The sequence below is a fragment of the Rattus norvegicus genome, chromosome 8 (assembly GCF_021556685.1).
Source record: "Rattus norvegicus strain SHRSP/BbbUtx chromosome 8, alternate assembly SHRSP_T2T, whole genome shotgun sequence".
Taxonomy (NCBI): domain Eukaryota; kingdom Metazoa; phylum Chordata; class Mammalia; order Rodentia; family Muridae; genus Rattus; species Rattus norvegicus.
Genome location: NC_141541.1, coordinates 122,261,034 through 122,276,759, shown reverse-complemented (window position 1 = coordinate 122,276,759; position 15,726 = coordinate 122,261,034). Strand labels below are relative to the sequence as shown.

Genomic DNA, 15,726 nt, shown 5'->3' with positions numbered 1-15,726 from the left:
ACAAGCCAGACTCGGTAGGGTGTGTCTGTGACGTTGACACTCCTGCAGTGGGACAAGAGGAGGAGGCTCTCCAGAAACTCTCAGGCTGGCTCGCCCGTAGTATATGTAGCTTCAAACAACAAAGAAACCTGCCTCAAACAAACTGAATACAAGGTGCTAACCTGTGCACACGCACACTCAGGAACATGCTGACATACATCACACGCTGTAACACCTCTCCCTTCCTCTTTCTGCCCATGCATGCTTTTGATTGTGCCCCCCCTGCCGTGTGTGTGTGTGTGTGTGTGTGTGTGTGTGTGTGTGTGTGTGCGCGCGCGCGCGCGCGCAGTGGCTAGAAGAGGGCATTGGGTCCCTTGGGTCTGGTGTTTCACATACCCGTGAACCACCTGACATGGGTACCGAATTCCAGTCCCGAACAGTGAGCATCCTTAACCTCTGAACCATCTCTCTAGCCCCACATGCTTTATCCTGAGATACTTACTTGTTCACAAGTTAGCATCTGGATGGAGATGCGGCTGTTTTTTTAATATCATGAAGTATGGTGATTGTCTGCAGATGGAGGACCCTGGGTGTGTTTCTGACTCTGCCATCCCATTCCTTAAGACATACCTACTTCCCTTCGTTACAAAAAATGACTTCTGTTTGAACCTTTAAAAAATGAAATAATTGGCTGCCGGGGTCAGGGTCAGTGCCTGTAGCTCAACCTACTAGCACTCGAGGTTGTGCCATGGTAACTATGTCGAAACCAAATTATAGGGGTTTCTTTTGCAGTTTTGTTACAAGCTAGTAACAGCCCAGTGCGTGACCTGTGTGAATGGGAGGATGCCGCAATCTTGTAACTATCACCAGCACTTGAAACAGAATCAAGGAGATTGCAACAATGTCAGTCTCGGTTAATTGAATCCTTCCTGGTATTGGTGCCTTTCAAATGAAGTGGCATCCATGCAATGGTGTTAAGTCCCCTTTTATTTACTTAACCGCACGAGCAAAGTTAGCCTCGGCCACACGGATTGGGTGGACTGAAGGCTGGCATCTAAATCACCATCTTGTCAGCCCTTTGCAAAAGAGGGAGGGGTCATTTCCCTTTCACAGAGGTCTTTAGAGGAAAAAACTAAAAGAGGCCAGCCAGTGAGGAAAAAGAAGCTTTCAAGAGATGAACTGTCCACCCCCACCTCCACCCCGCCCCCCCACCTCCGCCAACACACACAGACACACGCAGGTGTGGTGCCCTTCTGCATCTAAAGTGGGGAGCGTAGTGAAGTGGTAATTGTCGTAATGCAGGGGATTCTACTGCTTGGCTAATGCCCCATGCAGGCTGGGGATTGCCAATGCCTTGAAATTAGTGGGACAATTCCAGCACAAAGAATCGCTGGGGCCCTACTGTTCTATGGTGAGCCATTATCTGCGTTTTGGGGTACACTGTCCTGGAATTTCATGAGTTATACCCTACTTATCCATAATTTTTAAAAAACATGAACAACTCTTTCTTACTGTGGCTATGGTGGAGAGTGGATTGTCCGCTGAACACAATCTAATCACCTAGGAACAAGCCGCTGGCTGTATCTTCCGAGGGACTTTTTGATTGGGTTAATTGTGATAGGAAAGCTCACCCCAAGTGGACTGGGATCCTCGACTGAATTAAAAGGAAAACACAATTGAATTTGCTCATCATCCTTGTGCAGGGACCATGCTAATCTTCGCTGTATCTGCCCAATTTTACTCTTTGTGCTCCCGAAGCAAGCACATACCCTGTTTCTTGCTGACACCGAATACCTTTTCCCATAGGTGGTTATCCCCATTTGTTTAAAGATTATTTCATTGTTAGTTGTGTGTCACCTGTGTCTGTGAACAGGATTGCACACATGGGCCCAGGTGTCCTCACTAGTCAGAGGCATCAGTTCTCCTGGAGCTGGAGTTCCAGGTAGTTGTGAGCCACCCGCAGTGGGTGCTGGGAACTGAACTCTGGTCCTTGGCAACAGCAGCAGGCGCTCTTAACCACTGAACCAGCTCCCCAACCTTCTGTGTATATTTTAAAAATTATATACTTTCATAATTTTATATGATGTACTTTGATCATATTTGCTCCCCAACCAACCCCTTTCTTTTTTTCTGTTTCTTTTCTTCATTCACTTATTTCTTATTCCTCCCACCTTTTTTTTTTTTTGGTCTGATTTTGTGAGACAGGGTCTCATCATGTAGCCCTGGCTACACCGAAACTTACTATGTAGACCAGGCTAACCTAGAAATAGAAGAGACCCACCTATGTGTGTCTGCCTTGGGAGTTTTGAGACTAAAGGAGTGCACCACCATGTGTGACGCCCTTACTCAAGGCATTAAAGCATTTTTATTATATGAATTTTAAAAATTCCACCTTTTAAAATATCCTTTATTACATGAATGTACATAATGCATAAGTATTATATATCGTATTCTCCCTGACCAATTTGCTTTTGTCTTTTAAAAAATATTTATTTTGTTATTTTCTGTGGCAGGTGTTTTGCCGGCATGCCTGTTTGGGCACCACAAGTATGTCTGCTGCCTGAGGAAGCCAAAAGGGAGCGTTAGGTGCAGTTAGAGTCAGCTGTGAGCTGCCATGTGGGTACAAGTGCCGTTACCCACTGAACCAACTCTCGGGGCCCCTTAATGGCCACACCATACCCCAGAAGCATACAGACTACAACGGTCACATGTGTGTTTGTTTTCTTCCTCGAAGACATCTTAGCAAACATCCTTTAAGCTAAATGAATCTCTCTGGCCTGGTGGTTATGGCACACGCCTTTAATCCCAGCATTTCTCAGGCAGAGGCAAGCAGATCTCTTGAGCTTGAGGCCAGCCTGGTCTGTAGAGCAAGTTCTAGGACAGCCAGGGTACACAGAGAAACCCTGTCTTGGAAAAAACAAAACAAAACAAAAAAGAAAAAGCAAACAAAAAAAGAATCTGTCTCTAGATCATTTTACTCTTAGCCTAGTTAGAATTAATTTTAAAGGATGAGGGACTGGCAGTGTGTGCCCTTTGTAAGGGGTGCCTGTGTGAGCATGGGGAAGGGGTTATTGAGCTAGGGCAACTGAGCATGGGCTACACCATTAAGGAAAAGGACACCCAACCCCAGCCACTATTAACTACCTATGGCTCCTTAAGGAGGGGTGGAGCCTTTTGAGCTGTAGTGGAATAGTTTTGGGCATTCGTTAAGCAAGTAGGCACGGCTGCTGTGGGGTTGTAGGAATAACAGCCATGTCACATTCAGGACACAGCGTTTCGAAGCTCTCTTCCCTGTCCTGTGGCCCTTCCCCCTCTCCACAGTTTCTTGTGCCTTGGAAACAGTGTTGCTGATGTCCCACTCAGGGCTGAAGTACAGTAGCAAATCCATTTAGCAAAGTAACAATAGTAGGCTCACCCCCACGGACTATGTCCACCCTAGGCATGATTTTGTGACCAAGTTTATAGTGCCAGGCACAGATTCCTGGTTTTATTGAGATATGACTCTTTTGTAAAGTTGACCTTTTGTAAGGTGTACAATTCAGAGGATCATAGATGATTATAGGTTTGGAAAAACTATCCCCATTAGCTAATTAGAACTTTACCTCATTAAAGAGACTGCACCTGCGAGCAGTCACTCCCCATTCTCCCCATTCGTCTGTTTAAGGGGAAATTGCTAACCTACTTTCCATCTCTGTGGATTTGCCTGCTCTGCGTGTTACACGCAAATGGAGTTCTCCCCATGTTCCTTACTCCTCGATGGCTGTCACTTAGCACCATGCTTCCAAGAATCATTCATGCGGTCCATGAAATGCTTGTTGCACAAGCATGAGAGTCTGGGTTCAGATCGCCAGCACCCACATAAAAAGCTGGGTGAGGTGGCGTGTACCTGGAACCCAAGAGCTATCGGGGAGAGACAAGGGGATCACTAGGCTTACTGACCCATTGATGAGCTCCAGGTCTAATGAGAGAGAGACCCTGTCTCAAAAAAAAACAGGGTGTAACACAGTAGAGGAAGACATCTGAAGTCAACCTCCGACTTCTCCATGTATACATGGCACACGCATGCACAACACATACACACACACACACACACACACACAGGACTCCAATTGAAATCAAAAGATATATTCATGCTGCATAGTGTGTATTTTACTAGTTTTGTAGTCAAGCGCTATTCCGTCTCCTCGTATACAAGGTTTTGTTTATCCATTCACCAGCTGCCAGAGTTGCTTCTGTATTTTGACCATTATGAATAAAGCTACTGTGAACCTTACTGGACCAACTTCTTCAAAAGACATGTTCTTTTTGATTCTTTTAGCTAAAGGAATGGAATCACATAAGGTGACTCAGCTTAATGTCTTGAGACTTTAATAGACTGTTCCCAAAGCAGGCGGATTACTGGGTATCCCGTGAAGGACGTGGGAGTTTCATTTCTCACCAAGATGTACTTTGAGTCTAGCAACCCTGTTGGGTATGAAGTGATTTACCATTGTGAGTTTGGCTCGCTTTGCCTTGGTGACCAAAAACACTGAACAATTTTCCTCTGTGTGTGTGTGTGTGTGTGTGTGTGTGTGTGTGTGTTTTGAGAAATGTCTATTTAAATCCTTTGCTGTTTGGAAAAATGATTTGCTTGTGTGCATATGAGTGTGCATGTGTGGCTGTGCATGTTGCTGTAGGGAGTGGACAAGTCACGACTGTGTGGACAGAGGCTACAGGACAAGTTTTTTTTTTTTTTTTTTTTTTTTGGTTCTTTTTTTCGGAGCTGGGGACCGAACCCAGGGCCTTGCGCTTCCTAGGTAAGCACTCTACCACTGAGCTAAATCCCCAGCCCCCAGGACAAGTTTTAATGTTCACCGTCCACCTTGTTTTGAGACAGGGTCTCCCTTTGGTCAGGACCTTGCACAACAAGCTAGCGTGGCTGACCACTGACCACTGGGAATCCTCCTGTCTCTGCCTTCCCAGCTCTGGAATTGCAAGCAAGTATTACCAATGGAGGCTTTTATCCCCCTCCTAAATCTAAGTCCTTCAAGCGCTTTACTGACTATTTCCCCGGGCCTGGTTTACTTTTATCTTTTCTCTCATACCCTGTGGTAAATTCCTTAACAGATCCACGCCTTGAAAACATTTTCTCCTTGGCTGAAGTGTGTGTGTTTTGTTTTTGTTTTTGTTTTCTTTTTTTCTTTTTTTCTTTTTTTTCGGAGCTGGGGACGGACGGACGGAACCCAGGGCCTTGCGCTTCCTAGGCAAGCGCTCTACCACTGAGCTAAATCCCCAACCCCGAGGTGGTTTGTTTTTCTCTCACTTTTCTCGATAACAGTTTCTGATGCACACAGGGTATTCCATGAAGTTTTGTTTTATTCTTACAGGATTATTCCTTTTTCTCTTATGTGTAAGAGTGTTTGCCTGCCTGTATGTGTGTGCACTGTGTATACCTGCAGAGGCCAGAAGAGGGTGTCCGATCCCTTGGAACTGGAAATACGGGTGGTTTGAGTGGGTACTGGGTGCTGAATCTGGGTCTCCTGAAAGAGCGGCCAGTGCTGTCCCTGGCAGCCATATCTCCAGGGCGCAGTTGTTCCTTTTGTTGTATGTGTATTTTGTCATTTCCAGGAAAGCCTAATTAAGTCACAGATGTCCACTCCTGTGTATATACCTCCCCGCCCGTTAGTTTTATACTTTTAGATCTTAAATTTACGTATGCGATTAGTTTTTTTTTTAAATATATAATATGAGGTAAAGATTTCACTTTGTTTTTTTACCTACAGCTGTCCCGTTGTCCCAACAACACTTGTGGACAAGTTGTCTCCCTCAGCCTAGATTCTGTATCTCTCATATGACTTGTGCTTAGTGGCGGGGAGTGTATATTTGTCTGCTCGTTTGTCACACACAGTGCCTCTTTTGTCCCAGGATGGCCTCAACTCACTATGTGGCCAAGGATGACCCAACTCCTGAGTGCTGGGATTCCAGGCATGTACACTCAGGTCACATGGTGCTGTGGCTAGAACCCCACATGCTAGGCAAGCAGCCTACCAACTGAGCTACACCTCCAGCCCTTCTTCGTGGTTTTGTTTGTTTGTTTAATAATTTATTTTATTTTATGTGCATTCATGCGAGGGTGTCGGATCTTCTGGAACTGGAGTTACAGACAGTTGTAAGCTGCCACGTGGGTGCTGGGAATTGAACCCTGGTCCTTTGGAAGATCAGCGGGTGTTCTTAACAACTGAGCCATCCTCTCTGGCCCCACCCCTCTTCTTTGTTTTTGAAGCCTCCCAATGTAGTGCAGGCCTCAGTTGTCCATCTTCCTCCCTCAACCTCCCAAGTGCTACTATGTAGCGCCTCCACACCTAGCAGGGTCCGGACATCAAAGAATCTTAAAGGTTAAAAGCTACACTGGGCGCCCAGCAATTGCTGTGCACTCAGGAGGCGGAGGCAGGTGGATCTCTCCAAGTCTGGTCTATAGAGTGAGTTCCAGGGCTACACGGAGAAACCCTGTCTCAAACAAACACCCAAAACAGCAGCAACAAAAACAAAATAAATAAATACATAAATAAGCAAGCAGGCCTAGAGTAAGAAACCGAGAGACCTGTGTGTTTTACCATGCTCAGTCTATTTAGACTTTGTAAACGATTAATAGGATGATTTAGCTACGGTCATGAATGGTGCAGCTTTGAAGCCACAGTGGAAAGATGACGTCAACTTCCATTACTAGAAGGCTTGAGTCAAAGAAAGCCTGAAAAGTCACCGGCTGACTGATTTTTTTTTCCCAGAGGTCTGAGCTTATGATCTGTGTCAAGAAACAGGCTAATCTCCAACCTTGTTCCTTATCTCATCTGCACTTTCCTTCCCATATCCCAGCTCTAATTATAAGAGGTTCCACCTTACGGGTGTGTGTGGTGGGGGTCGGTAAGTCAGAGGAAAAAGAGAGCTGTGTTTATTTAAAAGTCTATCTTGTTTCCAGAGACAGTTATAGGCGGCACAAATGTCTTTACATTGAAGCTGTAAATGCTACACCACTAAATTCCTGAGATCTCTGTGGAGAATAAATCTTGATTGGAAACACGAGCTTTGAGCAGCCTCGAAGGGGCCCCCAAAGGCAGACGCGTCAGAGGCAGCTCCTGGGTGGCCATCAGTGAAACCACAGCCGGGAGGGGGAAATGTTGGTCTTATCAGCTCTTGACTCCAGGTTTGCCTCCGGTCTGTGAAGCCATCCATGTCTTCTGTCTCACAAGGTGAAGCGTTCCCTTAAGAGTTAGAGATGTTGGTGGATGTCTAGGCTAGCTATACCGAATGGTCTCCTGGGTTTCGTGGCTCAGAGAGCTTGCTGTGCAAACATCAAGATCAGAGTTCAAATCCTCAGTGTCTATATAAGGAGCTGGCTTCTGGAACCCTAAGCTGTAGGTAGGGTTAAGGGGGAGAGGAAAGACAGGAAGCTTGCTGGCCACCAGCCTAGCTCCATGGTCAGTGAGAGACCCTGTCTTGGAGAATAAGGCAGAGTAGCGAAGCAGGACACTTGGACTCCTCTGGCCTTAGTGGCCATCCCTGAATGCATGTGTGTACAGATAGCATACGTGTGCCCCCTCCCAGGAACTTAGATCCAAAGGCTTTAAGTCTGATAAGACTTTCCAGTGGTTTCTTTTTTTTTTTTTTTTTTTTTCCTTCCTATTCCACATCATGAGCTAATTTCCCACTGCCTAGGAAGCTAATGCTGGATTTTTTTTTTTAAACTCTATTATGTGATTACATTGAACTCAAAGGCGGGAGACCAGGGCTAGGTTAAATGGTATTGTAAGGCTGAGTGACACAAATGGTGTCCGGGAAATGGCTCAGGTGGGAGGTACCATGTGTGTTCTCTTTGTTCCCCATTTCCAAAAGCACTGGGGCTTGGTCGCCAGGGGTAATTTTCTGGACTCGTGCAAGTGAGGAGTAGGGTAGTATCTTTTCCTGGGCTCTCAGAGCAAGGTTCCTTGAACCCTCCCAATCTTGGGTAGCATAGACTGGCCTTAAACAACTCATGTTCCCTTCCCTACCTCCCAAGTTCTGGACTTATACAATCTCTGACTCCTCCTTTTGCCTGTTTAACAACTGGCATGCCGTCAAGCATTAAGACCCATATACATTATGTGTGTGTTTGTATGTCTGTATGTCCGTATGTCTGTCTATGTGGGCCTGCGGGATGGCTCAGCAGGGAAAGGCACTTGCTGCCTGTCTTGGGGTTACTGGTGCTGTGATATAAACACCATGACCCAAGCAGCTTGGGGAGGAAAGGGTTCATTTGGTTTAAGAGCCCACATCACTGTTCATTATTGAAAGAAGTCAGGACAGGAACTCAACCAGGGCAGGAACCTTGAGGGGCTGATGCAGAGGCCATGGGGCAGTGCTGCTTACTGTCTTGCTTCACTTGGCTTGCTCAGTCTGCCTGTCAGCCCAGTGATGGCTCCGCCCACAGTGGGCGGGACCCTCCACCCATCAATCACTAATTAAGAAAATGTCCTACAGACTTGCCTACAGCCTATGTTACAGAGGCGTTTTCCTAACTGAGGATCCTCCTCTCAAATAACTATGGCTTGTGTCAAGATGATATAAAATTGACAAGCACACTGCCCGAGTCTGTTTGACCTGCTCACCTGACTCCTAGACAAAATGCAGCCCCCAGAATTGTAACTGGGATGTTATCTCAAGTTGTATGAACCCACTAACTCACAGAGGGTGTGGGCTTCAAATCCTGATCTACGAGAACCTTCCCTAAGGTTCTAGACTTCTAGAATATTCCAAATTATGGCCCCTCCCCCTCTCTCTCTCTCTCTCTCTCTCTCTCTCTCTCTCTCTCGTAAAAACAATCAAACAAGGGTCTCATTGTGTACCCCTGGCAACTCAAAATGTGGACCAGGTTGGCTTTGAACTCACAGCTCCTCCTGCCTCTGCCTCCCAAGTGCCATCATGGCCAGCTAAATGCAGCTTTATGGACTTATAGATCTGCTGAGGGACCTCAGAGATCCCTCCTCTCTAAGACCAGAGTCCCTTCCCCTCGATAAATGTGAAGTATTTCCTCTTGCATTGGTTATCAGAGCCACCTCCTCCCCTCTTATCCCACCCCCCCCAACAAGTGACCCCTGTCACTAAAGGAGAGATATCTTACCTGAGATCTTATCTCTGTTGGCCCTGAAAAAAGCCTTTATTACCTAACACATTTCTGTTTAATCCCCTTTCTTACCTCGGGGAAGCGTTTTCCTCCCTCTGTGCCCAGAAGTTGAGCAAAGTCACAGCCTACAGAGCTGTTTTCCCCCTCAGTGCTTCATGCCTCAGTCCCCTCCACTGTTTCAGTTTTCTGAAAATCTCTTCCTCATTCTTGGGAGATAACGACTCAGGTCACACAACTCTAAATGGACAGTTTACCGGTAGTGCGTGGAAGGTGTCTTTCTTCTGTCTCCGGGTTTTGTGGCTGACAGCCACGTTGGTGATTAGTTGCAAACCAGAATTTCTTTCTGGTTTAATGCCTTCGCTTTTCTTTTTTTCTTTTTCTTTTCCTTCGTCTTTGCAAACAACAGCAGCCTCGCTACAATGTGTCAAACGGGATTGTTTATTTACTCTTTGATTTGGAGTATTGTTCTGTCTATTGAAAAGACTCAGGCCCTGTTTCTCTTGAGTGTTTCTTTTTGGTCTGAGGTGTTTGTCTGACAGGGTGTCTTGGCAAGTCCAAGCTGACCTGGAGCTAAGTGTGTTGCCAATGGTGATGTTTTTTTTTTCTTTTTTTTCGGAGCTGGGGACTGAACCCAGGGCCTTGCGATTGCTAGGCAAGTGCTCTACCACTGAGCTAAATCCCCAACCCCTCCAATGGTGATTTTGAACTCCTGACTTTCCTGTCTCAGCCTCTTAACTGCTGGGATTGCAGGTATGTGTTGCCGAGCCCAGTTCTAGACAGGTTCTCTGGGCACACTGGGCATGATTTCGTTCCTGTTTACCTCATCTCCTCCTGAAGCCAGCTACTTACCAGGTCCATGTCATCATCTGACCCCCCACACACCCACACCCCACACACACACACCTACCCCTCCACCCTCCCCCTTCCTTCTTCCTTCTTAAATTTCAAAGCCCTTTATGGAGATCAGATAATTTTACCTAAGTGGTACAGGGACTGTTTTACTCAGGGTTTGTATTCCTGCACAGACATCATGACCAAGAAGCAAGCTGAGGAGGAAAGGGTTTATTCAGCTCACACTTCCACTTTGCTGTTCATCACCAAAGGAAGCCAGAACTGGAACTCAAGCAGGTCAGGAAGCAGGAGCTGAGGCAGAGGCCATGGAGGGATGTTACTTACTGGCTCGCTTCCCCTGGCTTGCTCAGCTTGCTCTCTTATAGAACCCAGACCACCAGCCCAGGGATGGCACCACCCACAATGGGCTGGGTCCTCCCCCCTTGATCAGTAGTTGAGAAAATGCCTTACAGCTGGGTCTCGTGGAGACATTTTCTCAACGAAGGCTCCTTTCTCCTTTCCAGCTTGTGTTAAGTTGACACACGAAACCAACCAGTACAGAGACCTTGCTGTCTCAATCTCAGCCACATCCCCAAGCCTCCTGCACGCCTCTGTTAGTTCCAATGACCCTGTGCTTTCTTTGTTGCCTTCTGCCTTCTCACAGCTCTTGCCCAGTTTTAATACATTCGAGTTTTATATTTGTGTGTGTGTGTGTGTGTGTGTGCGCGCGCCACACATATTTGGGTGCCCATGGAGGCCAGAAGACTGTCAAATCTTTGAAGCTGAAGTTGCGGGCAGTTGCGAACTGTCTGATGTGGGTGCCGGGAACTGCTCTTGCCCTAGAAGAGCCGAAAAATGCTGTAAATGGCGGAGCCACCTCCCCATTCCTTCAGGTCAGTTTCTGGTACCTGATACACCTCACCATTCCCACACAGTGAGCTCTGGAGGTCGAGTCTCCCATGTCCTCTCTCTCTCCCTCTCATTTGTAGGAGCTGCTGGTCTGGGTGAACTAATTTAGGGCAGCTCCCGGGAAGAACTTCCTTAAGGAACTGCAGGCGAGCTTTTCCACCTGCTGGCATTAGTTATTTATTTATTTACTCACTGAATAGGTAGCTAGCATTTCCATGGTGCCGCTTTCCAGCCCTGTGGTTAAGAGAGAATTGTTTAATCTTGAAAAGAAAGCAAGGGTGTGCTGGAGAAGTAGCCGAGTTGGCAAGAGTGCTTCCCAAGCCTGTGCAGAGCACCCATTCCTTAGACTACCATAGCCTATCGGAGTGGTGCAGCTCGGAGGCAGAGGCAGAGGGCCTCAAAGTTCAAGGTCATCCTTTGCTACATAAAAACATTCCTTCAGAATAATAATAACAATATAATAACAATATTGCGAGCTGGGGGAGGAGGTAGAAAGGCGCAGAATTCACTCTGCTGACAATTCTGGTAGCTGCCTTTTGAGGGTGATCAGAATGGGCAGATAGATACTGTGTCCTCTGTCCCAAGCACAGGACTCTGCTTCCCTTGAGTTCATTGCCACTGTGTAAAAAACCAGCTATCAAAAGGTTTAGATTTCCCTTGGAAAACTGAACAGACGCACAATGCTGAGCCTGTAGTGATAATCTTAGACACAGGAGGGACGTGCCCTCTGCACTTTTAACAGATAGTTGGGCAAGCATCGTGTGTCGAAACAGAGGCCGGGTAAGTGGCCTAGAACAGGCCGAAACCTGTTTTTCTCTTTTGACAGTCAAATCGCTGTGGCAGATGGATGGCCACTATGTCAGACCCAGGGCTTCGTGGGTGCCACCAGCGACAGCTTGACTTTTCCTCTCTTCCCTCTGTAGGCACCCCAGCTGGCACAGCACTTTGCACCTAGCACACTAGTGATCAGTACCGTGTGCTGAGTACTTGCTGGAAGGCACAAACTTCCTGACACCGTCGCCGACATTCTTTTTAACTCTCCACCGTGAGGTAGTTAAGGACGGTGGAAATTTGGCTACACTGGCTTAAATAAGATCAAAAAGGAGGCTGAGTTGCCTCAAAAGTTACTCGAGGCTGTGTTCATTGTGGCGGGGGTTCAGCATGAGGTGCGGAGTTTATCTAGGAAGGCTGGATCTCTTTTTTTTTTTTTTTTTTTTTTTGTGGTTCTTTTTTTCGGAGCTGGGGACCGAACCCAGGGCCTTGCGCTTCCTAGGTAAGCGCTCTACCACTGAGCTAAATCCCCAGCCGCGAAGGCTGGATCTCTTTAGAAAGTTACCTTTGTGGTGCAGATGCCATCTCAATACCTGTATAGTTAGAACTTGAGGGTTTGTTTGTTTGTGACAGAGACTCACTGTCTATCACTGACTGGAACTAACTCTGTGATCTAGACTGACCTCAAACTTACAACAGACTGCCTCTACCTCCCCAGTGCTGGGAATAAAGGCACACCCCATCACACCTGGCAGATGAGTTTATTTTTTCTTGGTGCTAACCAAGCACAGAAGGAAGTCCTGACCAACCTGGTTTGGTCACGTGGCTGTTTCTTCTGTTGGAGGTGGAAGACTCCCTACACCTGGGTCATCTGTTCATGGTTGTGTGGTAAACTATGTTCTCTGGAGAGAAGGAGAAACACACAAAGACCTGTGGCAACTCCTGGAGACAGGCTCCTCCGGTCTCACAGAGACCACTGTGAGGCTTAAAGAAAAGAGCTTGTGAACTTGGTGACAACCAGAAGAAGCAAGAGGGGTCTAAATCCCTGCTTTATGACCCCCAGGTGGAGTCAAGTCTTGACTCAGTGGCTTCAGCTGTTTCTGGGGGGAGGGGTTCATCATCCTGCCACCCCGACCTTTGTAAGGGGAAAGCCCTTGCTCCTGCATTTACCAGTCAGATTCTAGCGATTTCCTGCAACCTTGTCATAGCAAGACCCTGAGTTCCAGTTTGACTCTAAGCTCTGTTTTCCCTGGAACTATTCTGGTGGCCACCCTTGAAAATAGTGCCCTTAGGGGCTGGAGAGATGGGTCAGCTGCTAAGAGCACATGTTGCCCCAGGTTACATCCTAGAACCCACATGGCGCCTCACAACCATCTGTAACTCCAGTTCCAGAGGATCAAATGCCCTCTTCTGGCCTTCAAGGGCACTAGGCACACAAGTAGTGCACACATATATTGTGCAGGCAAAAAATACCTATACGCCTTAACTCTGTGTGCATGCATGCATGTGTGCATGTGTGCATGTATGCACATGCTCGAATGTGAGTGTGTTCCCTCTAAACTGGCTAGGTATGGTATTGAATAGCGTCTCATAACAGAGGGGAGAGAGGCGAGAGGGGCTGACATAGAAATCTAGAATGGGGGGCTGGGGATTTAGCTCAGTGGTAGAGCACTTACCTAGGAAGCACAAGGCCCTGGGTTCGGTCCCCAGCTCCGAAAAAAAGAACCAAAAAAAAAAAAAAAAAAAAAAAAGAAATCTAGAATGGTCAGATGAAACCAAAAGATGAAATGTTTTTCTCTCTGTCTCCATCCCTCTTCTCCTCCTTTCTCCCCTGCCCCCCCTCTTTCACACACACACACACACACACACACACACTCTCTCTCTCAAACATACCAGTTTGAGAATCAAGGTATCAGGGAGAGTGAACTGCATAACAAATACATACATATATCATACATACAACATACATACACACACACATAACAGTAGGGAACTGTGTGCCCCTCTGGATTTTTAACTGTTTCCTTTTGCTATCTCTACTCATTGGTTTGTTTGAGATAGGCTCTTCCTGTGTAGCCCAGGCTGCCCTCTATCTTGGAAACTTCTTGCCTCACCAGGAAATTGGGACCACAAGTGCACACACCGTCTGTGACTCTTACCCGTTCCTGGCCAGGAAGTATCGTTAGCTTGAGGTGGCTTCCGTGTCTCTTCTTTGTGAAACCTCGCTTACAAAGCGCAGCCCCAGCGTGTAGAACATTGTGTTTACATGTCTCCATTCTACAGGACCTGGAGGTAAAAATATTTGGTTGAATGAGTTCTCCGTGCCAAAAAGGAAAAGGCCTGTCAATTGTTTGAGGGGAAAGTTTTGTTTTTTTCCTGTCTCTATTTTGGGAGCTCTCTGGTGTCTGGGCTGTTAGAGCCGAAAGATTCCACAGTGTCTTGAGCTTGGTTTTCAAGAAAGCTAGTGATAGGTGTAGGCTTAGCCTTCTTTCTCTTTTCTTTTTTTCTCTTTCTTTTTTTGGGACAAGATCACACTGTGTCCCAGTCTGTCCTGAAACTCACTAAATAGAACAGGCTCACTTCTGACTCACAGAATCTACCTGCCTCTGCCTTCTAAGTGCTGGTCCGTGCCACCATGACTGGACCAGATGCAAATCTATGTGGCTTTTTCTTGCGAGGGAACAGTCGAAGCTGACCAGGGAGACATGCCCTCAGAGGGCGCAGCTAATCTGGTCTGACTCTTTGCCCTCTGACCCAATGGAAGAACAAACACAGATCTCGTGGGGGAGGAGAGGGAATGGTCCTTGAATCTTGCTCCCAGCGAAGCGTTGATTATATACTGGAGGTGGCTGGATTTTAGGTTGTGTACTAAAGGTAAAATGCAAGGGACTTGCTTTATACATGAAGATCTGGTGCACACAGAAATAGTAAATATACAAGTGTATGTGGTCATTTGGGCTGTAATCTCAGCACTTGGTGAGCTGAGGCAGGGGGGTTGAGAGACTGAAGCCAGCAATAACAACAATGACAACAACAACAATAATAATACATAATAATAAGTATATGCATGAATGGTGAGACCCACTTAAGCTCTGGGGATGGCTTAAGACTGTGCCCATACCTGTTCTCTGGCTTGGACCTAAAGTACCAGTTACATAAGACACTGCGTTAGGAGCTGGGTGATGGGCATAGAAGATCTCTCTCTGTACTATTTTTTGCAACTTTTTATAAGTCTATAATTAATTTTGGGGACTGGAGGAGATGGCTTAGTGGTTAAGGGCATGGATCTCTTGCAGAGGATCTGAGTTCAGTTCTGCACACCCATGAGAGGTGGTTTCGAAAGCACCTCTGACTCCAGAAGATCCGACCTACGACCTCCTCAGACACCCACACTCACGCACACCCAGACCCCGGCCCTCGTACACACAGCTAAAACTAAAATAAAAGGGGAGGCTTTCATAAGGCCGGGCACAGGGTGAGCTGCAGAGCCAGTGCCAGTCCCACGTCATCGCTGCCGAATGGTGACTTTTTTCAATGTCTCAGTACTTACCGTGACGGCAGCCGTGTGCAGACACACATCAGGTCCTGGCATGGAGTGTTTTGGGAAATACATTATGACAGGGTTTTCATCATGTCAAGAACTTCACAGATGATGCCACAGAAACCTAGATAGCATATGTGTCTATGGTGCTGCCTGATGCACCCAGGCTTGTGAGGTTGCCAAGTTCAAGGAAAACCATCCAATCAGGAGATGGGACAGAAACTAAGATATTTGATAGTTGCCAGCATAACACACAGCATTTTTTTGTTGTTTTGTTTTGTTTTAGTGTTATCATTTGTGTGGGCAGAGACCAGAAGATGACCGGTGTGTGGGCTCTTCTTCTGCACCGTTGGCTCACTTCTGCACCGTGGCTTGAAAAACAGCTATCACGGTGTGAGTCGGTTACTTACGAAAAATTGTAAAAAGTCAACGTGTAAACATTTTAAATCTCTCAAATTAAAAACGAGTCAGGCATGGTGGCAAACACACACACCTTTAATCCCAACATGTGAGAGGCAGAGGCAGGAAAATCAGGAACCCAAGGTCCTCTTCAGGTCCT

At 46.7% G+C, this 15,726-nt stretch overlaps 1 protein-coding gene, 1 long non-coding RNA gene and 1 other non-coding gene across 4 annotated transcripts in view; 1 reads left to right on the top strand and 2 right to left on the bottom strand.

The window, feature by feature from the left end:
• Nucleotides 1–15,726, top strand: part of Cmtm8 (CKLF-like MARVEL transmembrane domain containing 8) — a 64,673-nt gene that overhangs the window by 13,612 nt on the left and 35,335 nt on the right. The gene's annotated exons all lie outside the window — the stretch shown is intronic.
• LOC120094408 (U6 spliceosomal RNA) lies at nt 1,638–1,744 on the bottom strand. The gene has a single exon (XR_015628356.1). It is a non-coding gene; the product is annotated as a U6 spliceosomal RNA (small nuclear RNA).
• On the bottom strand, nt 6,907–8,713 carry LOC148004366 (uncharacterized). The gene is made up of 2 exons (XR_015628086.1): nt 8,601–8,713; nt 6,907–7,297 (listed from the first exon to the last, which is right to left on the bottom strand). It is a non-coding gene; the product is annotated as an uncharacterized LOC148004366 (long non-coding RNA).